The sequence below is a fragment of the Schistocerca serialis genome, unplaced genomic scaffold (genome assembly GCF_023864345.2).
Source record: "Schistocerca serialis cubense isolate TAMUIC-IGC-003099 unplaced genomic scaffold, iqSchSeri2.2 HiC_scaffold_1009, whole genome shotgun sequence".
NCBI lineage: Eukaryota > Metazoa > Arthropoda > Insecta > Orthoptera > Acrididae > Schistocerca > Schistocerca serialis.
Genome location: NW_026047194.1, coordinates 27,213 through 49,271, shown reverse-complemented (window position 1 = coordinate 49,271; position 22,059 = coordinate 27,213). Strand labels below are relative to the sequence as shown.

The 22,059-nt window shown below is 53.6% G+C and overlaps 50 non-coding genes across 50 annotated transcripts; 10 read left to right on the top strand and 40 right to left on the bottom strand.

Annotated features, from left to right (window-relative positions):
• Positions 1–185: 185 nt before the first annotated feature.
• Trnas-aga (transfer RNA serine (anticodon AGA)) lies at positions 186–266 on the bottom strand. Its single transcript has one exon. It is a non-coding gene; the product is annotated as a tRNA-Ser (tRNA).
• A 142-nt stretch (positions 267–408) lies between these two features.
• Positions 409–481, bottom strand: Trnak-uuu (transfer RNA lysine (anticodon UUU)). The gene has a single exon. It is a non-coding gene; the product is annotated as a tRNA-Lys (tRNA).
• Positions 482–758: 277 nt separating this feature from the next.
• Trnae-uuc (transfer RNA glutamic acid (anticodon UUC)) lies at positions 759–830 on the bottom strand. The gene has a single exon. It is a non-coding gene; the product is annotated as a tRNA-Glu (tRNA).
• Positions 831–1,152: 322 nt separating this feature from the next.
• Positions 1,153–1,224, bottom strand: Trnam-cau (transfer RNA methionine (anticodon CAU)). Its single transcript has one exon. It is a non-coding gene; the product is annotated as a tRNA-Met (tRNA).
• An 816-nt stretch (positions 1,225–2,040) lies between these two features.
• On the top strand, positions 2,041–2,112 carry Trnag-ucc (transfer RNA glycine (anticodon UCC)). The gene has a single exon. It is a non-coding gene; the product is annotated as a tRNA-Gly (tRNA).
• A 278-nt stretch (positions 2,113–2,390) lies between these two features.
• On the bottom strand, positions 2,391–2,472 carry Trnas-aga (transfer RNA serine (anticodon AGA)). Its single transcript has one exon. It is a non-coding gene; the product is annotated as a tRNA-Ser (tRNA).
• Positions 2,473–2,612: 140 nt separating this feature from the next.
• Trnak-uuu (transfer RNA lysine (anticodon UUU)) lies at positions 2,613–2,685 on the bottom strand. The gene has a single exon. It is a non-coding gene; the product is annotated as a tRNA-Lys (tRNA).
• Positions 2,686–2,964: 279 nt separating this feature from the next.
• Positions 2,965–3,036, bottom strand: Trnae-uuc (transfer RNA glutamic acid (anticodon UUC)). Its single transcript has one exon. It is a non-coding gene; the product is annotated as a tRNA-Glu (tRNA).
• A 322-nt stretch (positions 3,037–3,358) lies between these two features.
• Positions 3,359–3,431, bottom strand: Trnam-cau (transfer RNA methionine (anticodon CAU)). Its single transcript has one exon. It is a non-coding gene; the product is annotated as a tRNA-Met (tRNA).
• An 813-nt stretch (positions 3,432–4,244) lies between these two features.
• On the top strand, positions 4,245–4,316 carry Trnag-ucc (transfer RNA glycine (anticodon UCC)). The gene has a single exon. It is a non-coding gene; the product is annotated as a tRNA-Gly (tRNA).
• A 278-nt stretch (positions 4,317–4,594) lies between these two features.
• On the bottom strand, positions 4,595–4,676 carry Trnas-aga (transfer RNA serine (anticodon AGA)). The gene has a single exon. It is a non-coding gene; the product is annotated as a tRNA-Ser (tRNA).
• A 140-nt stretch (positions 4,677–4,816) lies between these two features.
• Positions 4,817–4,889, bottom strand: Trnak-uuu (transfer RNA lysine (anticodon UUU)). The gene has a single exon. It is a non-coding gene; the product is annotated as a tRNA-Lys (tRNA).
• A 279-nt stretch (positions 4,890–5,168) lies between these two features.
• Positions 5,169–5,240, bottom strand: Trnae-uuc (transfer RNA glutamic acid (anticodon UUC)). The gene has a single exon. It is a non-coding gene; the product is annotated as a tRNA-Glu (tRNA).
• Positions 5,241–5,562: 322 nt separating this feature from the next.
• Positions 5,563–5,635, bottom strand: Trnam-cau (transfer RNA methionine (anticodon CAU)). Its single transcript has one exon. It is a non-coding gene; the product is annotated as a tRNA-Met (tRNA).
• An 813-nt stretch (positions 5,636–6,448) lies between these two features.
• Positions 6,449–6,520, top strand: Trnag-ucc (transfer RNA glycine (anticodon UCC)). Its single transcript has one exon. It is a non-coding gene; the product is annotated as a tRNA-Gly (tRNA).
• Positions 6,521–6,798: 278 nt separating this feature from the next.
• Trnas-aga (transfer RNA serine (anticodon AGA)) lies at positions 6,799–6,880 on the bottom strand. Its single transcript has one exon. It is a non-coding gene; the product is annotated as a tRNA-Ser (tRNA).
• A 140-nt stretch (positions 6,881–7,020) lies between these two features.
• On the bottom strand, positions 7,021–7,093 carry Trnak-uuu (transfer RNA lysine (anticodon UUU)). The gene has a single exon. It is a non-coding gene; the product is annotated as a tRNA-Lys (tRNA).
• A 279-nt stretch (positions 7,094–7,372) lies between these two features.
• On the bottom strand, positions 7,373–7,444 carry Trnae-uuc (transfer RNA glutamic acid (anticodon UUC)). The gene has a single exon. It is a non-coding gene; the product is annotated as a tRNA-Glu (tRNA).
• Positions 7,445–7,766: 322 nt separating this feature from the next.
• On the bottom strand, positions 7,767–7,839 carry Trnam-cau (transfer RNA methionine (anticodon CAU)). The gene has a single exon. It is a non-coding gene; the product is annotated as a tRNA-Met (tRNA).
• Positions 7,840–8,652: 813 nt separating this feature from the next.
• Positions 8,653–8,724, top strand: Trnag-ucc (transfer RNA glycine (anticodon UCC)). The gene has a single exon. It is a non-coding gene; the product is annotated as a tRNA-Gly (tRNA).
• Positions 8,725–9,002: 278 nt separating this feature from the next.
• On the bottom strand, positions 9,003–9,084 carry Trnas-aga (transfer RNA serine (anticodon AGA)). Its single transcript has one exon. It is a non-coding gene; the product is annotated as a tRNA-Ser (tRNA).
• Positions 9,085–9,224: 140 nt separating this feature from the next.
• Trnak-uuu (transfer RNA lysine (anticodon UUU)) lies at positions 9,225–9,297 on the bottom strand. The gene has a single exon. It is a non-coding gene; the product is annotated as a tRNA-Lys (tRNA).
• Positions 9,298–9,576: 279 nt separating this feature from the next.
• Positions 9,577–9,648, bottom strand: Trnae-uuc (transfer RNA glutamic acid (anticodon UUC)). The gene has a single exon. It is a non-coding gene; the product is annotated as a tRNA-Glu (tRNA).
• Positions 9,649–9,970: 322 nt separating this feature from the next.
• On the bottom strand, positions 9,971–10,043 carry Trnam-cau (transfer RNA methionine (anticodon CAU)). The gene has a single exon. It is a non-coding gene; the product is annotated as a tRNA-Met (tRNA).
• Positions 10,044–10,856: 813 nt separating this feature from the next.
• On the top strand, positions 10,857–10,928 carry Trnag-ucc (transfer RNA glycine (anticodon UCC)). The gene has a single exon. It is a non-coding gene; the product is annotated as a tRNA-Gly (tRNA).
• A 278-nt stretch (positions 10,929–11,206) lies between these two features.
• Trnas-aga (transfer RNA serine (anticodon AGA)) lies at positions 11,207–11,288 on the bottom strand. The gene has a single exon. It is a non-coding gene; the product is annotated as a tRNA-Ser (tRNA).
• Positions 11,289–11,428: 140 nt separating this feature from the next.
• On the bottom strand, positions 11,429–11,501 carry Trnak-uuu (transfer RNA lysine (anticodon UUU)). Its single transcript has one exon. It is a non-coding gene; the product is annotated as a tRNA-Lys (tRNA).
• Positions 11,502–11,780: 279 nt separating this feature from the next.
• Positions 11,781–11,852, bottom strand: Trnae-uuc (transfer RNA glutamic acid (anticodon UUC)). Its single transcript has one exon. It is a non-coding gene; the product is annotated as a tRNA-Glu (tRNA).
• A 322-nt stretch (positions 11,853–12,174) lies between these two features.
• Positions 12,175–12,247, bottom strand: Trnam-cau (transfer RNA methionine (anticodon CAU)). The gene has a single exon. It is a non-coding gene; the product is annotated as a tRNA-Met (tRNA).
• Positions 12,248–13,060: 813 nt separating this feature from the next.
• Positions 13,061–13,132, top strand: Trnag-ucc (transfer RNA glycine (anticodon UCC)). The gene has a single exon. It is a non-coding gene; the product is annotated as a tRNA-Gly (tRNA).
• Positions 13,133–13,410: 278 nt separating this feature from the next.
• Positions 13,411–13,492, bottom strand: Trnas-aga (transfer RNA serine (anticodon AGA)). Its single transcript has one exon. It is a non-coding gene; the product is annotated as a tRNA-Ser (tRNA).
• A 140-nt stretch (positions 13,493–13,632) lies between these two features.
• Positions 13,633–13,705, bottom strand: Trnak-uuu (transfer RNA lysine (anticodon UUU)). The gene has a single exon. It is a non-coding gene; the product is annotated as a tRNA-Lys (tRNA).
• A 279-nt stretch (positions 13,706–13,984) lies between these two features.
• Positions 13,985–14,056, bottom strand: Trnae-uuc (transfer RNA glutamic acid (anticodon UUC)). Its single transcript has one exon. It is a non-coding gene; the product is annotated as a tRNA-Glu (tRNA).
• Positions 14,057–14,378: 322 nt separating this feature from the next.
• Trnam-cau (transfer RNA methionine (anticodon CAU)) lies at positions 14,379–14,451 on the bottom strand. Its single transcript has one exon. It is a non-coding gene; the product is annotated as a tRNA-Met (tRNA).
• Positions 14,452–15,264: 813 nt separating this feature from the next.
• Positions 15,265–15,336, top strand: Trnag-ucc (transfer RNA glycine (anticodon UCC)). Its single transcript has one exon. It is a non-coding gene; the product is annotated as a tRNA-Gly (tRNA).
• A 278-nt stretch (positions 15,337–15,614) lies between these two features.
• On the bottom strand, positions 15,615–15,696 carry Trnas-aga (transfer RNA serine (anticodon AGA)). The gene has a single exon. It is a non-coding gene; the product is annotated as a tRNA-Ser (tRNA).
• Positions 15,697–15,836: 140 nt separating this feature from the next.
• Trnak-uuu (transfer RNA lysine (anticodon UUU)) lies at positions 15,837–15,909 on the bottom strand. The gene has a single exon. It is a non-coding gene; the product is annotated as a tRNA-Lys (tRNA).
• Positions 15,910–16,188: 279 nt separating this feature from the next.
• Trnae-uuc (transfer RNA glutamic acid (anticodon UUC)) lies at positions 16,189–16,260 on the bottom strand. Its single transcript has one exon. It is a non-coding gene; the product is annotated as a tRNA-Glu (tRNA).
• A 322-nt stretch (positions 16,261–16,582) lies between these two features.
• Positions 16,583–16,655, bottom strand: Trnam-cau (transfer RNA methionine (anticodon CAU)). Its single transcript has one exon. It is a non-coding gene; the product is annotated as a tRNA-Met (tRNA).
• An 813-nt stretch (positions 16,656–17,468) lies between these two features.
• Positions 17,469–17,540, top strand: Trnag-ucc (transfer RNA glycine (anticodon UCC)). The gene has a single exon. It is a non-coding gene; the product is annotated as a tRNA-Gly (tRNA).
• A 278-nt stretch (positions 17,541–17,818) lies between these two features.
• On the bottom strand, positions 17,819–17,900 carry Trnas-aga (transfer RNA serine (anticodon AGA)). The gene has a single exon. It is a non-coding gene; the product is annotated as a tRNA-Ser (tRNA).
• Positions 17,901–18,040: 140 nt separating this feature from the next.
• On the bottom strand, positions 18,041–18,113 carry Trnak-uuu (transfer RNA lysine (anticodon UUU)). The gene has a single exon. It is a non-coding gene; the product is annotated as a tRNA-Lys (tRNA).
• Positions 18,114–18,392: 279 nt separating this feature from the next.
• Trnae-uuc (transfer RNA glutamic acid (anticodon UUC)) lies at positions 18,393–18,464 on the bottom strand. The gene has a single exon. It is a non-coding gene; the product is annotated as a tRNA-Glu (tRNA).
• A 322-nt stretch (positions 18,465–18,786) lies between these two features.
• Positions 18,787–18,859, bottom strand: Trnam-cau (transfer RNA methionine (anticodon CAU)). Its single transcript has one exon. It is a non-coding gene; the product is annotated as a tRNA-Met (tRNA).
• An 813-nt stretch (positions 18,860–19,672) lies between these two features.
• Trnag-ucc (transfer RNA glycine (anticodon UCC)) lies at positions 19,673–19,744 on the top strand. The gene has a single exon. It is a non-coding gene; the product is annotated as a tRNA-Gly (tRNA).
• A 278-nt stretch (positions 19,745–20,022) lies between these two features.
• Positions 20,023–20,104, bottom strand: Trnas-aga (transfer RNA serine (anticodon AGA)). Its single transcript has one exon. It is a non-coding gene; the product is annotated as a tRNA-Ser (tRNA).
• Positions 20,105–20,244: 140 nt separating this feature from the next.
• On the bottom strand, positions 20,245–20,317 carry Trnak-uuu (transfer RNA lysine (anticodon UUU)). Its single transcript has one exon. It is a non-coding gene; the product is annotated as a tRNA-Lys (tRNA).
• A 279-nt stretch (positions 20,318–20,596) lies between these two features.
• Trnae-uuc (transfer RNA glutamic acid (anticodon UUC)) lies at positions 20,597–20,668 on the bottom strand. Its single transcript has one exon. It is a non-coding gene; the product is annotated as a tRNA-Glu (tRNA).
• A 322-nt stretch (positions 20,669–20,990) lies between these two features.
• On the bottom strand, positions 20,991–21,063 carry Trnam-cau (transfer RNA methionine (anticodon CAU)). Its single transcript has one exon. It is a non-coding gene; the product is annotated as a tRNA-Met (tRNA).
• Positions 21,064–21,876: 813 nt separating this feature from the next.
• Positions 21,877–21,948, top strand: Trnag-ucc (transfer RNA glycine (anticodon UCC)). Its single transcript has one exon. It is a non-coding gene; the product is annotated as a tRNA-Gly (tRNA).
• Positions 21,949–22,059: the final 111 nt, after the last annotated feature.

Below are 22,059 nucleotides of genomic sequence, written 5' to 3'. Positions count from 1 at the left end.
ATGTCCCGACTTGTCCCGACTTTGCTCGGCTGACGCGAAAGCTGACGCTTGGAATTCGCCCTTATCAAGAGGACAGGCGATATAAACGGCTGTGATGAGGTGAGGTGTAGCGAAGTACCAAAACGACAGGCAAACTGCGAAATTTTCTGCTCCTTCTTCTTAAACAAAAAAATAAAAAAAAGAGACGCAGTCGGTAGGACTCGAACCTACGCTCCAGAGGGAATCTGATTTCTAGTCAGACGCCTTAACCACTCGGCCACGACTGCTCGCAGCCAAAAAAGTTCCCTCGAATCGTGAAAACTCAAACCGTTCTGCGCAGTATGTTGACAGGAAACGAACTCCGTGCACTGATTACGGCAGGGCTACCAGGCGCTACGAGACGAGCCATTACGGAAGCGTTAAAATCTTCGCCCGGACAGGGACTCGAACCCTGGACCCTTAGGTTAAAAGCCTAATGCTCTACCGACTGAGCTATCCGGGCTCACACTTGTTGGGGGATGGAGCAGCTGCAGGCAATGTGAATAACTGGAACGCGTAATTGCTGGCTTCTGGCGCAACTGGCGACTTCACCGACTTGCCACTGACGCTGGTAGCAGCCCAACAGCGGACCAGTGCCTCTTCTCCCTTTATCCCGGTGCTGACAGTAATTGCATCTCGTGCCTTTTTCCCCGATTACGCTCGGTTGAAGCTCCGGAAGGAGGGCGACAAACGAGGGTTGGAGGGCCAAAACATGGAGGGTCGTGTGCGCAAAAACTTCGCTTCGGTACCGGGAATCGAACCCTGGCCTCCTGGGTGAAAGCCAGGTATCCTAGCCACTAGACCACACCGGATTTGCTCGATAAGTGTCAGATTTACTCCCTCTCCTCTGGCATTTCGTGCTGAATCCGGACTCAGTGGTGTTCTCTGTTTGCGAGCATATTTGCGCCTACAGACTGGCATGGCGCACAGCTCGAAACTGACTATTCATTGCTGTTTGCATCATATTTTACTCATAACAGGGGAGGAGAAAGGTCAAAGCTGTACCTTGCCATAGCTGGATGTAAACATTTTGACGCTGAGGCGTGGACTCCTTGTGGATAACAAACGACAATTCAGTTCGTTCCCTAGCAACAGCAACGCCGTTAATTCAGCCATGATGTACAGCAAATTATATGCCCCGGGTGAGGATCGAACTCACGACCTTAAGATTATGAGACTTACGCGCTGCCACTGCGCTACCGAGGCACGTCTGCAACCAACGTCCCAGGAAACTTGGTAAGCCTCGCATATTAGAGATAGACAGTTTGCGCTTTCTCAAGAATCTGTTGTGTTGCTACACGTGCTTTCCCGAATTGCTAGATTAAACTGCTGCCGCGGCTTTTCCAACGGAAAGCAGCACTGCCTGTGAGGTTACAGTACATCGCCCTTGCGGCACCTGAACACAGCGGCCTGTAGGGCCAGGCTGACGCTAGAGTTCAGAAATAGCACGCGTCCGTCCAAGTACGGTCTCTTGCGTGCTGCGTGTTTGGTTCTTCTCACAGCGAATCCTGCTATACATTTCTGAGGCTGACGCAGCTCAAACGAGCAATCGGCGCGGCAGCATTATAGCGAGAACAGCAAAACGATGCATCGGCCGGGAATCGAACCCGGGCCGCCCGCGTGGTAGGCGAACAACCTGCCGCTTTTTTTGTTGTTGTTCTCATTTTTTTTAGTTGCAGTTGTTGGGGGCGGTCGACCGTGCTTCCCGAGCATATTCCAGAGTAGCTGTCTGCAGGGAAAGTGGGATTGCCACCCAACGACGCCGGATACAACCGAAAAAAGTGCTACACACGCGGAGTCCCCCACTACACTGCCTTAAAGCGACCGCTCATCACTATCGTGTGAGTAACCTTGCGGCCGCGGCGACGAGTCTTGCCCAAAGACGCAGCGTGCGTGGAGGCGCTGCCCGAACGCGTGTGGATGCACCCTCCTACCTCGTAAAGCGCCTACAGCTACTATCACCGTGGGCCGCTGCCGGCGGGCGGGAAGCCGACACAGCGCGGCGTCACGGGCAGCGGCTGTGCGGTGGTGGTGTAATGGTGAGCATAGTTGCCTTCCAAGCAGTTGATCCGGGTTCGATTCCCGGCCACCGCAACGGGCGCAAATTTTTACGTATGAGTATGTGAGCCACGTGCTGTTAAATTAACGTTTTCTTTCCGTCGTTGCTCCACGCAGGCCATCCTGTAGTATGTCCCGACTTGTCCCGACTTTGCTCGGCTGACGCGAAAGCTGACGCTTGGAATTCGCCCTTATCAAGAGGACAGGCGATATAAACGGCTGTGAGAGGTGAGGTGTAGCGAAGTACCAAAACGACAGGCAAACTGCGAAATTTTCTGCTCCTTCTTCTTAAACAAAAAAATAAAAAAAAGAGACGCAGTCGGTAGGACTCGAACCTACGCTCCCAGAGGGAATCTGATTTCTAGTCAGACGCCTTAACCACTCGGCCACGACTGCTCGCAGCCAAAAAGTTCCCTCGAATCGTGAAAACTCAAACCGTTCTGCGCAGTATGTTGACAGGAAACGAACTCCGTGCACTGATTACGGCAGGGCTACCAGCGCTACGAGACGAGCCATTACGGAAGCGTTAAAATCTTCGCCCGGACAGGGACTCGAACCCTGGACCCTTAGGTTAAAAGCCTAATGCTCTACCGACTGAGCTATCCGGGCTCACACTTGTTGGGGGATGGAGCAGCTGCAGGCAATGTGAATAACTGGAACGCGTAATTGCTGGCTTCTGGCGCAACTGGCGACTTCACCGACTTGCCACTGACGCTGGTAGCAGCCCAACAGCGGACCAGTGCCTCTTCTCCCTTTATCCCGGTGCTGACAGTAATTGCATCTCGTGCCTTTTTTCCCCGATTACGCTCGGTTGAAGCTCCGGAAGGAGGGCGACAAACGAGGGTTGGAGGGCCAAAACATGGAGGGTCGTGTGCGCAAAAACTTCGCTTCCGGTACCGGGAATCGAACCCTGGCCTCCTGGGTGAAAGCCAGGTATCCTAGCCACTAGACCACACCGGATTTGCTCGATAAGTGTCAGATTTACTCCCTCTCCTCTGGCATTTCGTGCTGAATCCGGACTCAGTGGTGTTCTCTGTTTGCGAGCATATTTGCGCCTACAGACTGGCATGGCGCACAGCTCGAAACTGACTATTCATTGCTGTTTGCATCATATTTTACTCATAACAGGGGAGGAGAAAGGTCAAAGCTGTACCTTGCCATAGCTGGATGTAAACATTTTGACGCTGAGGCGTGGACTCCTTGTGGATAACAAACGACAATTCAGTTCGTTCCCTAGCAACAGCAACGCCGTTAATTCAGCCATGATGTACAGCAAATTATATGCCCCGGGTGAGGATCGAACTCACGACCTTAAGATTATGAGACTTACGCGCTGCCCACTGCGCTACCGAGGCACGTCTGCAACCAACGTCCCAGGAAACTTGGTAAGCCTCGCATATTAGAGATAGACAGTTTGCGCTTTCTCAAGAATCTGTTGTGTTGCTACACGTGCTTTCCCGAATTGCTAGATTAAACTGCTGCCGCGGCTTTTCCAACGGAAAGCAGCACTGCCTGAGGTTACAGTACATCGCCCTTGCGGCACCTGAACACAGCGGCCTGTAGGGCCAGGCTGACGCTAGAGTTCAGAAATAGCACGCGTCCGTCCAAGTACGGTCTCTTGCGTGCTGCGTGTTTGGTTCTTCTCACAGCGAATCCTGCTATACATTTCTGAGGCTGACGCAGCTCAAACGAGCAATCGGCGCGGCAGCATTATAGCGAGAACAGCAAAACGATGCATCGGCCGGGAATCGAACCCGGGCCGCCCGCGTGGTAGGCGAACAACCTGCCGCTTTTTTTGTTGTTGTTCTCATTTTTTTAGTTGCAGTTGTTGGGGGCGGTCGACCGTGCTTCCCGAGCATATTCCAGAGTAGCTGTCTGCAGGGAAAGTGGGATTGCCACCCAACGACGCCGGATACAACCGAAAAAAGTGCTACACACGCGGAGTCCCCCACTACACTGCCTTAAAGCGACCGCTCATCACTATCGTGTGAGTAACCTTGCGGCCGCGGCGACGAGTCTTGCCCAAAGACGCAGCGTGCGTGGAGGCGCTGCCCGAACGCGTGTGGATGCACCCTCCTACCTCGTAAAGCGCCTACAGCTACTATCACCGTGGGCCGCTGCCGGCGGGCGGGAAGCCGACACAGCGCGGCGTCACGGGCAGCGGCTGTGCGGTGGTGGTGTAATGGTGAGCATAGTTGCCTTCCAAGCAGTTGATCCGGGTTCGATTCCCGGCCACCGCAACGGGCGCAAATTTTTACGTATGAGTATGTGAGCCACGTGCTGTTAAATTAACGTTTTCTTTCCGTCGTTGCTCCACGCAGGCCATCCTGTAGTATGTCCCGACTTGTCCCGACTTTGCTCGGCTGACGCGAAAGCTGACGCTTGGAATTCGCCCTTATCAAGAGGACAGGCGATATAAACGGCTGTGAGAGGTGAGGTGTAGCGAAGTACCAAAACGACAGGCAAACTGCGAAATTTTCTGCTCCTTCTTCTTAAACAAAAAAATAAAAAAAAGAGACGCAGTCGGTAGGACTCGAACCTACGCTCCCAGAGGGAATCTGATTTCTAGTCAGACGCCTTAACCACTCGGCCACGACTGCTCGCAGCCAAAAAGTTCCCTCGAATCGTGAAAACTCAAACCGTTCTGCGCAGTATGTTGACAGGAAACGAACTCCGTGCACTGATTACGGCAGGGCTACCAGCGCTACGAGACGAGCCATTACGGAAGCGTTAAAATCTTCGCCCGGACAGGGACTCGAACCCTGGACCCTTAGGTTAAAAGCCTAATGCTCTACCGACTGAGCTATCCGGGCTCACACTTGTTGGGGGATGGAGCAGCTGCAGGCAATGTGAATAACTGGAACGCGTAATTGCTGGCTTCTGGCGCAACTGGCGACTTCACCGACTTGCCACTGACGCTGGTAGCAGCCCAACAGCGGACCAGTGCCTCTTCTCCCTTTATCCCGGTGCTGACAGTAATTGCATCTCGTGCCTTTTTTCCCCGATTACGCTCGGTTGAAGCTCCGGAAGGAGGGCGACAAACGAGGGTTGGAGGGCCAAAACATGGAGGGTCGTGTGCGCAAAAACTTCGCTTCCGGTACCGGGAATCGAACCCTGGCCTCCTGGGTGAAAGCCAGGTATCCTAGCCACTAGACCACACCGGATTTGCTCGATAAGTGTCAGATTTACTCCCTCTCCTCTGGCATTTCGTGCTGAATCCGGACTCAGTGGTGTTCTCTGTTTGCGAGCATATTTGCGCCTACAGACTGGCATGGCGCACAGCTCGAAACTGACTATTCATTGCTGTTTGCATCATATTTTACTCATAACAGGGGAGGAGAAAGGTCAAAGCTGTACCTTGCCATAGCTGGATGTAAACATTTTGACGCTGAGGCGTGGACTCCTTGTGGATAACAAACGACAATTCAGTTCGTTCCCTAGCAACAGCAACGCCGTTAATTCAGCCATGATGTACAGCAAATTATATGCCCCGGGTGAGGATCGAACTCACGACCTTAAGATTATGAGACTTACGCGCTGCCCACTGCGCTACCGAGGCACGTCTGCAACCAACGTCCCAGGAAACTTGGTAAGCCTCGCATATTAGAGATAGACAGTTTGCGCTTTCTCAAGAATCTGTTGTGTTGCTACACGTGCTTTCCCGAATTGCTAGATTAAACTGCTGCCGCGGCTTTTCCAACGGAAAGCAGCACTGCCTGAGGTTACAGTACATCGCCCTTGCGGCACCTGAACACAGCGGCCTGTAGGGCCAGGCTGACGCTAGAGTTCAGAAATAGCACGCGTCCGTCCAAGTACGGTCTCTTGCGTGCTGCGTGTTTGGTTCTTCTCACAGCGAATCCTGCTATACATTTCTGAGGCTGACGCAGCTCAAACGAGCAATCGGCGCGGCAGCATTATAGCGAGAACAGCAAAACGATGCATCGGCCGGGAATCGAACCCGGGCCGCCCGCGTGGTAGGCGAACAACCTGCCGCTTTTTTTGTTGTTGTTCTCATTTTTTTAGTTGCAGTTGTTGGGGGCGGTCGACCGTGCTTCCCGAGCATATTCCAGAGTAGCTGTCTGCAGGGAAAGTGGGATTGCCACCCAACGACGCCGGATACAACCGAAAAAAGTGCTACACACGCGGAGTCCCCCACTACACTGCCTTAAAGCGACCGCTCATCACTATCGTGTGAGTAACCTTGCGGCCGCGGCGACGAGTCTTGCCCAAAGACGCAGCGTGCGTGGAGGCGCTGCCCGAACGCGTGTGGATGCACCCTCCTACCTCGTAAAGCGCCTACAGCTACTATCACCGTGGGCCGCTGCCGGCGGGCGGGAAGCCGACACAGCGCGGCGTCACGGGCAGCGGCTGTGCGGTGGTGGTGTAATGGTGAGCATAGTTGCCTTCCAAGCAGTTGATCCGGGTTCGATTCCCGGCCACCGCAACGGGCGCAAATTTTTACGTATGAGTATGTGAGCCACGTGCTGTTAAATTAACGTTTTCTTTCCGTCGTTGCTCCACGCAGGCCATCCTGTAGTATGTCCCGACTTGTCCCGACTTTGCTCGGCTGACGCGAAAGCTGACGCTTGGAATTCGCCCTTATCAAGAGGACAGGCGATATAAACGGCTGTGAGAGGTGAGGTGTAGCGAAGTACCAAAACGACAGGCAAACTGCGAAATTTTCTGCTCCTTCTTCTTAAACAAAAAAATAAAAAAAAGAGACGCAGTCGGTAGGACTCGAACCTACGCTCCCAGAGGGAATCTGATTTCTAGTCAGACGCCTTAACCACTCGGCCACGACTGCTCGCAGCCAAAAAGTTCCCTCGAATCGTGAAAACTCAAACCGTTCTGCGCAGTATGTTGACAGGAAACGAACTCCGTGCACTGATTACGGCAGGGCTACCAGCGCTACGAGACGAGCCATTACGGAAGCGTTAAAATCTTCGCCCGGACAGGGACTCGAACCCTGGACCCTTAGGTTAAAAGCCTAATGCTCTACCGACTGAGCTATCCGGGCTCACACTTGTTGGGGGATGGAGCAGCTGCAGGCAATGTGAATAACTGGAACGCGTAATTGCTGGCTTCTGGCGCAACTGGCGACTTCACCGACTTGCCACTGACGCTGGTAGCAGCCCAACAGCGGACCAGTGCCTCTTCTCCCTTTATCCCGGTGCTGACAGTAATTGCATCTCGTGCCTTTTTTCCCCGATTACGCTCGGTTGAAGCTCCGGAAGGAGGGCGACAAACGAGGGTTGGAGGGCCAAAACATGGAGGGTCGTGTGCGCAAAAACTTCGCTTCCGGTACCGGGAATCGAACCCTGGCCTCCTGGGTGAAAGCCAGGTATCCTAGCCACTAGACCACACCGGATTTGCTCGATAAGTGTCAGATTTACTCCCTCTCCTCTGGCATTTCGTGCTGAATCCGGACTCAGTGGTGTTCTCTGTTTGCGAGCATATTTGCGCCTACAGACTGGCATGGCGCACAGCTCGAAACTGACTATTCATTGCTGTTTGCATCATATTTTACTCATAACAGGGGAGGAGAAAGGTCAAAGCTGTACCTTGCCATAGCTGGATGTAAACATTTTGACGCTGAGGCGTGGACTCCTTGTGGATAACAAACGACAATTCAGTTCGTTCCCTAGCAACAGCAACGCCGTTAATTCAGCCATGATGTACAGCAAATTATATGCCCCGGGTGAGGATCGAACTCACGACCTTAAGATTATGAGACTTACGCGCTGCCCACTGCGCTACCGAGGCACGTCTGCAACCAACGTCCCAGGAAACTTGGTAAGCCTCGCATATTAGAGATAGACAGTTTGCGCTTTCTCAAGAATCTGTTGTGTTGCTACACGTGCTTTCCCGAATTGCTAGATTAAACTGCTGCCGCGGCTTTTCCAACGGAAAGCAGCACTGCCTGAGGTTACAGTACATCGCCCTTGCGGCACCTGAACACAGCGGCCTGTAGGGCCAGGCTGACGCTAGAGTTCAGAAATAGCACGCGTCCGTCCAAGTACGGTCTCTTGCGTGCTGCGTGTTTGGTTCTTCTCACAGCGAATCCTGCTATACATTTCTGAGGCTGACGCAGCTCAAACGAGCAATCGGCGCGGCAGCATTATAGCGAGAACAGCAAAACGATGCATCGGCCGGGAATCGAACCCGGGCCGCCCGCGTGGTAGGCGAACAACCTGCCGCTTTTTTTGTTGTTGTTCTCATTTTTTTAGTTGCAGTTGTTGGGGGCGGTCGACCGTGCTTCCCGAGCATATTCCAGAGTAGCTGTCTGCAGGGAAAGTGGGATTGCCACCCAACGACGCCGGATACAACCGAAAAAAGTGCTACACACGCGGAGTCCCCCACTACACTGCCTTAAAGCGACCGCTCATCACTATCGTGTGAGTAACCTTGCGGCCGCGGCGACGAGTCTTGCCCAAAGACGCAGCGTGCGTGGAGGCGCTGCCCGAACGCGTGTGGATGCACCCTCCTACCTCGTAAAGCGCCTACAGCTACTATCACCGTGGGCCGCTGCCGGCGGGCGGGAAGCCGACACAGCGCGGCGTCACGGGCAGCGGCTGTGCGGTGGTGGTGTAATGGTGAGCATAGTTGCCTTCCAAGCAGTTGATCCGGGTTCGATTCCCGGCCACCGCAACGGGCGCAAATTTTTACGTATGAGTATGTGAGCCACGTGCTGTTAAATTAACGTTTTCTTTCCGTCGTTGCTCCACGCAGGCCATCCTGTAGTATGTCCCGACTTGTCCCGACTTTGCTCGGCTGACGCGAAAGCTGACGCTTGGAATTCGCCCTTATCAAGAGGACAGGCGATATAAACGGCTGTGAGAGGTGAGGTGTAGCGAAGTACCAAAACGACAGGCAAACTGCGAAATTTTCTGCTCCTTCTTCTTAAACAAAAAAATAAAAAAAAGAGACGCAGTCGGTAGGACTCGAACCTACGCTCCCAGAGGGAATCTGATTTCTAGTCAGACGCCTTAACCACTCGGCCACGACTGCTCGCAGCCAAAAAGTTCCCTCGAATCGTGAAAACTCAAACCGTTCTGCGCAGTATGTTGACAGGAAACGAACTCCGTGCACTGATTACGGCAGGGCTACCAGCGCTACGAGACGAGCCATTACGGAAGCGTTAAAATCTTCGCCCGGACAGGGACTCGAACCCTGGACCCTTAGGTTAAAAGCCTAATGCTCTACCGACTGAGCTATCCGGGCTCACACTTGTTGGGGGATGGAGCAGCTGCAGGCAATGTGAATAACTGGAACGCGTAATTGCTGGCTTCTGGCGCAACTGGCGACTTCACCGACTTGCCACTGACGCTGGTAGCAGCCCAACAGCGGACCAGTGCCTCTTCTCCCTTTATCCCGGTGCTGACAGTAATTGCATCTCGTGCCTTTTTTCCCCGATTACGCTCGGTTGAAGCTCCGGAAGGAGGGCGACAAACGAGGGTTGGAGGGCCAAAACATGGAGGGTCGTGTGCGCAAAAACTTCGCTTCCGGTACCGGGAATCGAACCCTGGCCTCCTGGGTGAAAGCCAGGTATCCTAGCCACTAGACCACACCGGATTTGCTCGATAAGTGTCAGATTTACTCCCTCTCCTCTGGCATTTCGTGCTGAATCCGGACTCAGTGGTGTTCTCTGTTTGCGAGCATATTTGCGCCTACAGACTGGCATGGCGCACAGCTCGAAACTGACTATTCATTGCTGTTTGCATCATATTTTACTCATAACAGGGGAGGAGAAAGGTCAAAGCTGTACCTTGCCATAGCTGGATGTAAACATTTTGACGCTGAGGCGTGGACTCCTTGTGGATAACAAACGACAATTCAGTTCGTTCCCTAGCAACAGCAACGCCGTTAATTCAGCCATGATGTACAGCAAATTATATGCCCCGGGTGAGGATCGAACTCACGACCTTAAGATTATGAGACTTACGCGCTGCCCACTGCGCTACCGAGGCACGTCTGCAACCAACGTCCCAGGAAACTTGGTAAGCCTCGCATATTAGAGATAGACAGTTTGCGCTTTCTCAAGAATCTGTTGTGTTGCTACACGTGCTTTCCCGAATTGCTAGATTAAACTGCTGCCGCGGCTTTTCCAACGGAAAGCAGCACTGCCTGAGGTTACAGTACATCGCCCTTGCGGCACCTGAACACAGCGGCCTGTAGGGCCAGGCTGACGCTAGAGTTCAGAAATAGCACGCGTCCGTCCAAGTACGGTCTCTTGCGTGCTGCGTGTTTGGTTCTTCTCACAGCGAATCCTGCTATACATTTCTGAGGCTGACGCAGCTCAAACGAGCAATCGGCGCGGCAGCATTATAGCGAGAACAGCAAAACGATGCATCGGCCGGGAATCGAACCCGGGCCGCCCGCGTGGTAGGCGAACAACCTGCCGCTTTTTTTGTTGTTGTTCTCATTTTTTTAGTTGCAGTTGTTGGGGGCGGTCGACCGTGCTTCCCGAGCATATTCCAGAGTAGCTGTCTGCAGGGAAAGTGGGATTGCCACCCAACGACGCCGGATACAACCGAAAAAAGTGCTACACACGCGGAGTCCCCCACTACACTGCCTTAAAGCGACCGCTCATCACTATCGTGTGAGTAACCTTGCGGCCGCGGCGACGAGTCTTGCCCAAAGACGCAGCGTGCGTGGAGGCGCTGCCCGAACGCGTGTGGATGCACCCTCCTACCTCGTAAAGCGCCTACAGCTACTATCACCGTGGGCCGCTGCCGGCGGGCGGGAAGCCGACACAGCGCGGCGTCACGGGCAGCGGCTGTGCGGTGGTGGTGTAATGGTGAGCATAGTTGCCTTCCAAGCAGTTGATCCGGGTTCGATTCCCGGCCACCGCAACGGGCGCAAATTTTTACGTATGAGTATGTGAGCCACGTGCTGTTAAATTAACGTTTTCTTTCCGTCGTTGCTCCACGCAGGCCATCCTGTAGTATGTCCCGACTTGTCCCGACTTTGCTCGGCTGACGCGAAAGCTGACGCTTGGAATTCGCCCTTATCAAGAGGACAGGCGATATAAACGGCTGTGAGAGGTGAGGTGTAGCGAAGTACCAAAACGACAGGCAAACTGCGAAATTTTCTGCTCCTTCTTCTTAAACAAAAAAATAAAAAAAAGAGACGCAGTCGGTAGGACTCGAACCTACGCTCCCAGAGGGAATCTGATTTCTAGTCAGACGCCTTAACCACTCGGCCACGACTGCTCGCAGCCAAAAAGTTCCCTCGAATCGTGAAAACTCAAACCGTTCTGCGCAGTATGTTGACAGGAAACGAACTCCGTGCACTGATTACGGCAGGGCTACCAGCGCTACGAGACGAGCCATTACGGAAGCGTTAAAATCTTCGCCCGGACAGGGACTCGAACCCTGGACCCTTAGGTTAAAAGCCTAATGCTCTACCGACTGAGCTATCCGGGCTCACACTTGTTGGGGGATGGAGCAGCTGCAGGCAATGTGAATAACTGGAACGCGTAATTGCTGGCTTCTGGCGCAACTGGCGACTTCACCGACTTGCCACTGACGCTGGTAGCAGCCCAACAGCGGACCAGTGCCTCTTCTCCCTTTATCCCGGTGCTGACAGTAATTGCATCTCGTGCCTTTTTTCCCCGATTACGCTCGGTTGAAGCTCCGGAAGGAGGGCGACAAACGAGGGTTGGAGGGCCAAAACATGGAGGGTCGTGTGCGCAAAAACTTCGCTTCCGGTACCGGGAATCGAACCCTGGCCTCCTGGGTGAAAGCCAGGTATCCTAGCCACTAGACCACACCGGATTTGCTCGATAAGTGTCAGATTTACTCCCTCTCCTCTGGCATTTCGTGCTGAATCCGGACTCAGTGGTGTTCTCTGTTTGCGAGCATATTTGCGCCTACAGACTGGCATGGCGCACAGCTCGAAACTGACTATTCATTGCTGTTTGCATCATATTTTACTCATAACAGGGGAGGAGAAAGGTCAAAGCTGTACCTTGCCATAGCTGGATGTAAACATTTTGACGCTGAGGCGTGGACTCCTTGTGGATAACAAACGACAATTCAGTTCGTTCCCTAGCAACAGCAACGCCGTTAATTCAGCCATGATGTACAGCAAATTATATGCCCCGGGTGAGGATCGAACTCACGACCTTAAGATTATGAGACTTACGCGCTGCCCACTGCGCTACCGAGGCACGTCTGCAACCAACGTCCCAGGAAACTTGGTAAGCCTCGCATATTAGAGATAGACAGTTTGCGCTTTCTCAAGAATCTGTTGTGTTGCTACACGTGCTTTCCCGAATTGCTAGATTAAACTGCTGCCGCGGCTTTTCCAACGGAAAGCAGCACTGCCTGAGGTTACAGTACATCGCCCTTGCGGCACCTGAACACAGCGGCCTGTAGGGCCAGGCTGACGCTAGAGTTCAGAAATAGCACGCGTCCGTCCAAGTACGGTCTCTTGCGTGCTGCGTGTTTGGTTCTTCTCACAGCGAATCCTGCTATACATTTCTGAGGCTGACGCAGCTCAAACGAGCAATCGGCGCGGCAGCATTATAGCGAGAACAGCAAAACGATGCATCGGCCGGGAATCGAACCCGGGCCGCCCGCGTGGTAGGCGAACAACCTGCCGCTTTTTTTGTTGTTGTTCTCATTTTTTTAGTTGCATTTGTTGGGGGCGGTCGACCGTGCTTCCCGAGCATATTCCAGAGTAGCTGTCTGCAGGGAAAGTGGGATTGCCACCCAACGACGCCGGATACAACCGAAAAAAGTGCTACACACGCGGAGTCCCCCACTACACTGCCTTAAAGCGACCGCTCATCACTATCGTGTGAGTAACCTTGCGGCCGCGGCGACGAGTCTTGCCCAAAGACGCAGCGTGCGTGGAGGCGCTGCCCGAACGCGTGTGGATGCACCCTCCTACCTCGTAAAGCGCCTACAGCTACTATCACCGTGGGCCGCTGCCGGCGGGCGGGAAGCCGACACAGCGCGGCGTCACGGGCAGCGGCTGTGCGGTGGTGGTGTAATGGTGAGCATAGTTGCCTTCCAAGCAGTTGATCCGGGTTCGATTCCCGGCCACCGCAACGGGCGCAAATTTTTACGTATGAGTATGTGAGCCACGTGCTGTTAAATTAACGTTTTCTTTCCGTCGTTGCTCCACGCAGGCCATCCTGTAGTATGTCCCGACTTGTCCCGACTTTGCTCGGCTGACGCGAAAGCTGACGCTTGGAATTCGCCCTTATCAAGAGGACAGGCGATATAAACGGCTGTGAGAGGTGAGGTGTAGCGAAGTACCAAAACGACAGGCAAACTGCGAAATTTTCTGCTCCTTCTTCTTAAACAAAAAAATAAAAAAAAGAGACGCAGTCGGTAGGACTCGAACCTACGCTCCCAGAGGGAATCTGATTTCTAGTCAGACGCCTTAACCACTCGGCCACGACTGCTCGCAGCCAAAAAGTTCCCTCGAATCGTGAAAACTCAAACCGTTCTGCGCAGTATGTTGACAGGAAACGAACTCCGTGCACTGATTACGGCAGGGCTACCAGCGCTACGAGACGAGCCATTACGGAAGCGTTAAAATCTTCGCCCGGACAGGGACTCGAACCCTGGACCCTTAGGTTAAAAGCCTAATGCTCTACCGACTGAGCTATCCGGGCTCACACTTGTTGGGGGATGGAGCAGCTGCAGGCAATGTGAATAACTGGAACGCGTAATTGCTGGCTTCTGGCGCAACTGGCGACTTCACCGACTTGCCACTGACGCTGGTAGCAGCCCAACAGCGGACCAGTGCCTCTTCTCCCTTTATCCCGGTGCTGACAGTAATTGCATCTCGTGCCTTTTTTCCCCGATTACGCTCGGTTGAAGCTCCGGAAGGAGGGCGACAAACGAGGGTTGGAGGGCCAAAACATGGAGGGTCGTGTGCGCAAAAACTTCGCTTCCGGTACCGGGAATCGAACCCTGGCCTCCTGGGTGAAAGCCAGGTATCCTAGCCACTAGACCACACCGGATTTGCTCGATAAGTGTCAGATTTACTCCCTCTCCTCTGGCATTTCGTGCTGAATCCGGACTCAGTGGTGTTCTCTGTTTGCGAGCATATTTGCGCCTACAGACTGGCATGGCGCACAGCTCGAAACTGACTATTCATTGCTGTTTGCATCATATTTTACTCATAACAGGGGAGGAGAAAGGTCAAAGCTGTACCTTGCCATAGCTGGATGTAAACATTTTGACGCTGAGGCGTGGACTCCTTGTGGATAACAAACGACAATTCAGTTCGTTCCCTAGCAACAGCAACGCCGTTAATTCAGCCATGATGTACAGCAAATTATATGCCCCGGGTGAGGATCGAACTCACGACCTTAAGATTATGAGACTTACGCGCTGCCCACTGCGCTACCGAGGCACGTCTGCAACCAACGTCCCAGGAAACTTGGTAAGCCTCGCATATTAGAGATAGACAGTTTGCGCTTTCTCAAGAATCTGTTGTGTTGCTACACGTGCTTTCCCGAATTGCTAGATTAAACTGCTGCCGCGGCTTTTCCAACGGAAAGCAGCACTGCCTGAGGTTACAGTACATCGCCCTTGCGGCACCTGAACACAGCGGCCTGTAGGGCCAGGCTGACGCTAGAGTTCAGAAATAGCACGCGTCCGTCCAAGTACGGTCTCTTGCGTGCTGCGTGTTTGGTTCTTCTCACAGCGAATCCTGCTATACATTTCTGAGGCTGACGCAGCTCAAACGAGCAATCGGCGCGGCAGCATTATAGCGAGAACAGCAAAACGATGCATCGGCCGGGAATCGAACCCGGGCCGCCCGCGTGGTAGGCGAACAACCTGCCGCTTTTTTTGTTGTTGTTCTCATTTTTTTAGTTGCATTTGTTGGGGGCGGTCGACCGTGCTTCCCGAGCATATTCCAGAGTAGCTGTCTGCAGGGAAAGTGGGATTGCCACCCAACGACGCCGGATACAACCGAAAAAAGTGCTACACACGCGGAGTCCCCCACTACACTGCCTTAAAGCGACCGCTCATCACTATCGTGTGAGTAACCTTGCGGCCGCGGCGACGAGTCTTGCCCAAAGACGCAGCGTGCGTGGAGGCGCTGCCCGAACGCGTGTGGATGCACCCTCCTACCTCGTAAAGCGCCTACAGCTACTATCACCGTGGGCCGCTGCCGGCGGGCGGGAAGCCGACACAGCGCGGCGTCACGGGCAGCGGCTGTGCGGTGGTGGTGTAATGGTGAGCATAGTTGCCTTCCAAGCAGTTGATCCGGGTTCGATTCCCGGCCACCGCAACGGGCGCAAATTTTTACGTATGAGTATGTGAGCCACGTGCTGTTAAATTAACGTTTTCTTTCCGTCGTTGCTCCACGCAGGCCATCCTGTAGTATGTCCCGACTTGTCCCGACTTTGCTCGGCTGACGCGAAAGCTGACGCTTGGAATTCGCCCTTATCAAGAGGACAGGCGATATAAACGGCTGTGAGAGGTGAGGTGTAGCGAAGTACCAAAACGACAGGCAAACTGCGAAATTTTCTGCTCCTTCTTCTTAAACAAAAAAATAAAAAAAAGAGACGCAGTCGGTAGGACTCGAACCTACGCTCCCAGAGGGAATCTGATTTCTAGTCAGACGCCTTAACCACTCGGCCGCGACTGCTCGCAGCCAAAAAGTTCCCTCGAATCGTGAAAACTCAAACCGTTCTGCGCAGTATGTTGACAGGAAACGAACTCCGTGCACTGATTACGGCAGGGCTACCAGCGCTACGAGACGAGCCATTACGGAAGCGTTAAAATCTTCGCCCGGACAGGGACTCGAACCCTGGACCCTTAGGTTAAAAGCCTAATGCTCTACCGACTGAGCTATCCGGGCTCACACTTGTTGGGGGATGGAGCAGCTGCAGGCAATGTGAATAACTGGAACGCGTAATTGCTGGCTTCTGGCGCAACTGGCGACTTCACCGACTTGCCACTGACGCTGGTAGCAGCCCAACAGCGGACCAGTGCCTCTTCTCCCTTTATCCCGGTGCTGACAGTAATTGCATCTCGTGCCTTTTTTCCCCGATTACGCTCGGTTGAAGCTCCGGAAGGAGGGCGACAAACGAGGGTTGGAGGGCCAAAACATGGAGGGTCGTGTGCGCAAAAACTTCGCTTCCGGTACCGGGAATCGAACCCTGGCCTCCTGGGTGAAAGCCAGGTATCCTAGCCACTAGACCACACCGGATTTGCTCGATAAGTGTCAGATTTACTCCCTCTCCTCTGGCATTTCGTGCTGAATCCGGACTCAGTGGTGTTCTCTGTTTGCGAGCATATTTGCGCCTACAGACTGGCATGGCGCACAGCTCGAAACTGACTATTCATTGCTGTTTGCATCATATTTTACTCATAACAGGGGAGGAGAAAGGTCAAAGCTGTACCTTGCCATAGCTGGATGTAAACATTTTGACGCTGAGGCGTGGACTCCTTGTGGATAACAAACGACAATTCAGTTCGTTCCCTAGCAACAGCAACGCCGTTAATTCAGCCATGATGTACAGCAAATTATATGCCCCGGGTGAGGATCGAACTCACGACCTTAAGATTATGAGACTTACGCGCTGCCCACTGCGCTACCGAGGCACGTCTGCAACCAACGTCCCAGGAAACTTGGTAAGCCTCGCATATTAGAGATAGACAGTTTGCGCTTTCTCAAGAATCTGTTGTGTTGCTACACGTGCTTTCCCGAATTGCTAGATTAAACTGCTGCCGCGGCTTTTCCAACGGAAAGCAGCACTGCCTGAGGTTACAGTACATCGCCCTTGCGGCACCTGAACACAGCGGCCTGTAGGGCCAGGCTGACGCTAGAGTTCAGAAATAGCACGCGTCCGTCCAAGTACGGTCTCTTGCGTGCTGCGTGTTTGGTTCTTCTCACAGCGAATCCTGCTATACATTTCTGAGGCTGACGCAGCTCAAACGAGCAATCGGCGCGGCAGCATTATAGCGAGAACAGCAAAACGATGCATCGGCCGGGAATCGAACCCGGGCCGCCCGCGTGGTAGGCGAACAACCTGCCGCTTTTTTTGTTGTTGTTCTCATTTTTTTAGTTGCAGTTGTTGGGGGCGGTCGACCGTGCTTCCCGAGCATATTCCAGAGTAGCTGTCTGCAGGGAAAGTGGGATTGCCACCCAACGACGCCGGATACAACCGAAAAAAGTGCTACACACGCGGAGTCCCCCACTACACTGCCTTAAAGCGACCGCTCATCACTATCGTGTGAGTAACCTTGCGGCCGCGGCGACGAGTCTTGCCCAAAGACGCAGCGTGCGTGGAGGCGCTGCCCGAACGCGTGTGGATGCACCCTCCTACCTCGTAAAGCGCCTACAGCTACTATCACCGTGGGCCGCTGCCGGCGGGCGGGAAGCCGACACAGCGCGGCGTCACGGGCAGCGGCTGTGCGGTGGTGGTGTAATGGTGAGCATAGTTGCCTTCCAAGCAGTTGATCCGGGTTCGATTCCCGGCCACCGCAACGGGCGCAAATTTTTACGTATGAGTATGTGAGCCACGTGCTGTTAAATTAACGTTTTCTTTCCGTCGTTGCTCCACGCAGGCCATCCTGTAGTATGTCCCGACTTGTCCCGACTTTGCTCGGCTGACGCGAAAGCTGACGCTTGGAATTCGCCCTTATCAAGAGGACAGGCGATATAAACGGCTGTGAGAGGTGAGGTGTAGCGAAGTACCAAAACGACAGGCAAACTGCGAAATTTTCTGCTCCTTCTTCTTAAACAAAAAAATAAAAAAAAGAGACGCAGTCGGTAGGACTCGAACCTACGCTCCCAGAGGGAATCTGATTTCTAGTCAGACGCCTTAACCACTCGGCCACGACTGCTCGCAGCCAAAAAGTTCCCTCGAATCGTGAAAACTCAAACCGTTCTGCGCAGTATGTTGACAGGAAACGAACTCCGTGCACTGATTACGGCAGGGCTACCAGCGCTACGAGACGAGCCATTACGGAAGCGTTAAAATCTTCGCCCGGACAGGGACTCGAACCCTGGACCCTTAGGTTAAAAGCCTAATGCTCTACCGACTGAGCTATCCGGGCTCACACTTGTTGGGGGATGGAGCAGCTGCAGGCAATGTGAATAACTGGAACGCGTAATTGCTGGCTTCTGGCGCAACTGGCGACTTCACCGACTTGCCACTGACGCTGGTAGCAGCCCAACAGCGGACCAGTGCCTCTTCTCCCTTTATCCCGGTGCTGACAGTAATTGCATCTCGTGCCTTTTTTCCCCGATTACGCTCGGTTGAAGCTCCGGAAGGAGGGCGACAAACGAGGGTTGGAGGGCCAAAACATGGAGGGTCGTGTGCGCAAAAACTTCGCTTCCGGTACCGGGAATCGAACCCTGGCCTCCTGGGTGAAAGCCAGGTATCCTAGCCACTAGACCACACCGGATTTGCTCGATAAGTGTCAGATTTACTCCCTCTCCTCTGGCATTTCGTGCTGAATCCGGACTCAGTGGTGTTCTCTGTTTGCGAGCATATTTGCGCCTACAGACTGGCATGGCGCACAGCTCGAAACTGACTATTCATTGCTGTTTGCATCATATTTTACTCATAACAGGGGAGGAGAAAGGTCAAAGCTGTACCTTGCCATAGCTGGATGTAAACATTTTGACGCTGAGGCGTGGACTCCTTGTGGATAACAAACGACAATTCAGTTCGTTCCCTAGCAACAGCGACGCCGTTAATTCAGCCATGATGTACAGCAAATTATATGCCCCGGGTGAGGATCGAACTCACGACCTTAAGATTATGAGACTTACGCGCTGCCCACTGCGCTACCGAGGCACGTCTGCAACCAACGTCCCAGGAAACTTGGTAAGCCTCGCATATTAGAGATAGACAGTTTGCGCTTTCTCAAGAATCTGTTGTGTTGCTACACGTGCTTTCCCGAATTGCTAGATTAAACTGCTGCCGCGGCTTTTCCAACGGAAAGCAGCACTGCCTGAGGTTACAGTACATCGCCCTTGCGGCACCTGAACACAGCGGCCTGTAGGGCCAGGCTGACGCTAGAGTTCAGAAATAGCACGCGTCCGTCCAAGTACGGTCTCTTGCGTGCTGCGTGTTTGGTTCTTCTCACAGCGAATCCTGCTATACATTTCTGAGGCTGACGCAGCTCAAACGAGCAATCGGCGCGGCAGCATTATAGCGAGAACAGCAAAACGATGCATCGGCCGGGAATCGAACCCGGGCCGCCCGCGTGGTAGGCGAACAACCTGCCGCTTTTTTTGTTGTTGTTCTCATTTTTTTAGTTGCATTTGTTGGGGGCGGTCGACCGTGCTTCCCGAGCATATTCCAGAGTAGCTGTCTGCAGGGAAAGTGGGATTGCCACCCAACGACGCCGGATACAACCGAAAAAAGTGCTACACACGCGGAGTCCCCCACTACACTGCCTTAAAGCGACCGCTCATCACTATCGTGTGAGTAACCTTGCGGCCGCGGCGACGAGTCTTGCCCAAAGACGCAGCGTGCGTGGAGGCGCTGCCCGAACGCGTGTGGATGCACCCTCCTACCTCGTAAAGCGCCTACAGCTACTATCACCGTGGGCCGCTGCCGGCGGGCGGGAAGCCGACACAGCGCGGCGTCACGGGCAGCGGCTGTGCGGTGGTGGTGTAATGGTGAGCATAGTTGCCTTCCAAGCAGTTGATCCGGGTTCGATTCCCGGCCACCGCAACGGGCGCAAATTTTTACGTATGAGTATGTGAGCCACGTGCTGTTAAATTAACGTTTTCTTTCCGTCGTTGCTCCACGCAGGCCATCCTGTAGTATGTCCCGACTTGTCCCGACTTTGCTCGGCTGACGCGAAAGCTGACGCTTGGAATTCGCCCTTATCAAGAGGACAGGCGATATAAACGGCTGTGAGAGGTGAGGTGTAGCGAAGTACCAAAACGACAGGCAAACTGCGAAATTTTCTGCTCCTTCTTCTTAAACAAAAAAATAAAAAAAAGAGACGCAGTCGGTAGGACTCGAACCTACGCTCCCAGAGGGAATCTGATTTCTAGTCAGACGCCTTAACCACTCGGCCACGACTGCTCGCAGCCAAAAAGTTCCCTCGAATCGTGAAAACTCAAACCGTTCTGCGCAGTATGTTGACAGGAAACGAACTCCGTGCACTGATTACGGCAGGGCTACCAGCGCTACGAGACGAGCCATTACGGAAGCGTTAAAATCTTCGCCCGGACAGGGACTCGAACCCTGGACCCTTAGGTTAAAAGCCTAATGCTCTACCGACTGAGCTATCCGGGCTCACACTTGTTGGGGGATGGAGCAGCTGCAGGCAATGTGAATAACTGGAACGCGTAATTGCTGGCTTCTGGCGCAACTGGCGACTTCACCGACTTGCCACTGACGCTGGTAGCAGCCCAACAGCGGACCAGTGCCTCTTCTCCCTTTATCCCGGTGCTGACAGTAATTGCATCTCGTGCCTTTTTTCCCCGATTACGCTCGGTTGAAGCTCCGGAAGGAGGGCGACAAACGAGGGTTGGAGGGCCAAAACATGGAGGGTCGTGTGCGCAAAAACTTCGCTTCCGGTACCGGGAATCGAACCCTGGCCTCCTGGGTGAAAGCCAGGTATCCTAGCCACTAGACCACACCGGATTTGCTCGATAAGTGTCAGATTTACTCCCTCTCCTCTGGCATTTCGTGCTGAATCCGGACTCAGTGGTGTTCTCTGTTTGCGAGCATATTTGCGCCTACAGACTGGCATGGCGCACAGCTCGAAACTGACTATTCATTGCTGTTTGCATCATATTTTACTCATAACAGGGGAGGAGAAAGGTCAAAGCTGTACCTTGCCATAGCTGGATGTAAACATTTTGACGCTGAGGCGTGGACTCCTTGTGGATAACAAACGACAATTCAGTTCGTTCCCTAGCAACAGCAACGCCGTTAATTCAGCCATGATGTACAGCAAATTATATGCCCCGGGTGAGGATCGAACTCACGACCTTAAGATTATGAGACTTACGCGCTGCCCACTGCGCTACCGAGGCACGTCTGCAACCAACGTCCCAGGAAACTTGGTAAGCCTCGCATATTAGAGATAGACAGTTTGCGCTTTCTCAAGAATCTGTTGTGTTGCTACACGTGCTTTCCCGAATTGCTAGATTAAACTGCTGCCGCGGCTTTTCCAACGGAAAGCAGCACTGCCTGAGGTTACAGTACATCGCCCTTGCGGCACCTGAACACAGCGGCCTGTAGGGCCAGGCTGACGCTAGAGTTCAGAAATAGCACGCGTCCGTCCAAGTACGGTCTCTTGCGTGCTGCGTGTTTGGTTCTTCTCACAGCGAATCCTGCTATACATTTCTGAGGCTGACGCAGCTCAAACGAGCAATCGCCGCGGCAGCATTATAGCGAGAACAGCAAAACGATGCATCGGCCGGGAATCGAACCCGGGCCGCCCGCGTGGTAGGCGAACAACCTGCCGCTTTTTTTGTTGTTGTTCTCATTTTTTTAGTTGCATTTGTTGGGGGCGGTCGACCGTGCTTCCCGAGCATATTCCAGAGTAGCTGTCTGCAGGGAAAGTGGGATTGCCACCCAACGACGCCGGATACAACCGAAAAAAGTGCTACACACGCGGAGTCCCCCACTACACTGCCTTAAAGCGACCGCTCATCACTATCGTGTGAGTAACCTTGCGGCCGCGGCGACGAGTCTTGCCCAAAGACGCAGCGTGCGTGGAGGCGCTGCCCGAACGCGTGTGGATGCACCCTCCTACCTCGTAAAGCGCCTACAGCTACTATCACCGTGGGCCGCTGCCGGCGGGCGGGAAGCCGACACAGCGCGGCGTCACGGGCAGCGGCTGTGCGGTGGTGGTGTAATGGTGAGCATAGTTGCCTTCCAAGCAGTTGATCCGGGTTCGATTCCCGGCCACCGCAACGGGCGCAAATTTTTACGTATGAGTATGTGAGCCACGTGCTGTTAAATTAACGTTTTCTTTCCGTCGTTGCTCCACGCAGGCCATCCTGTAGTATGTCCCGACTTGTCCC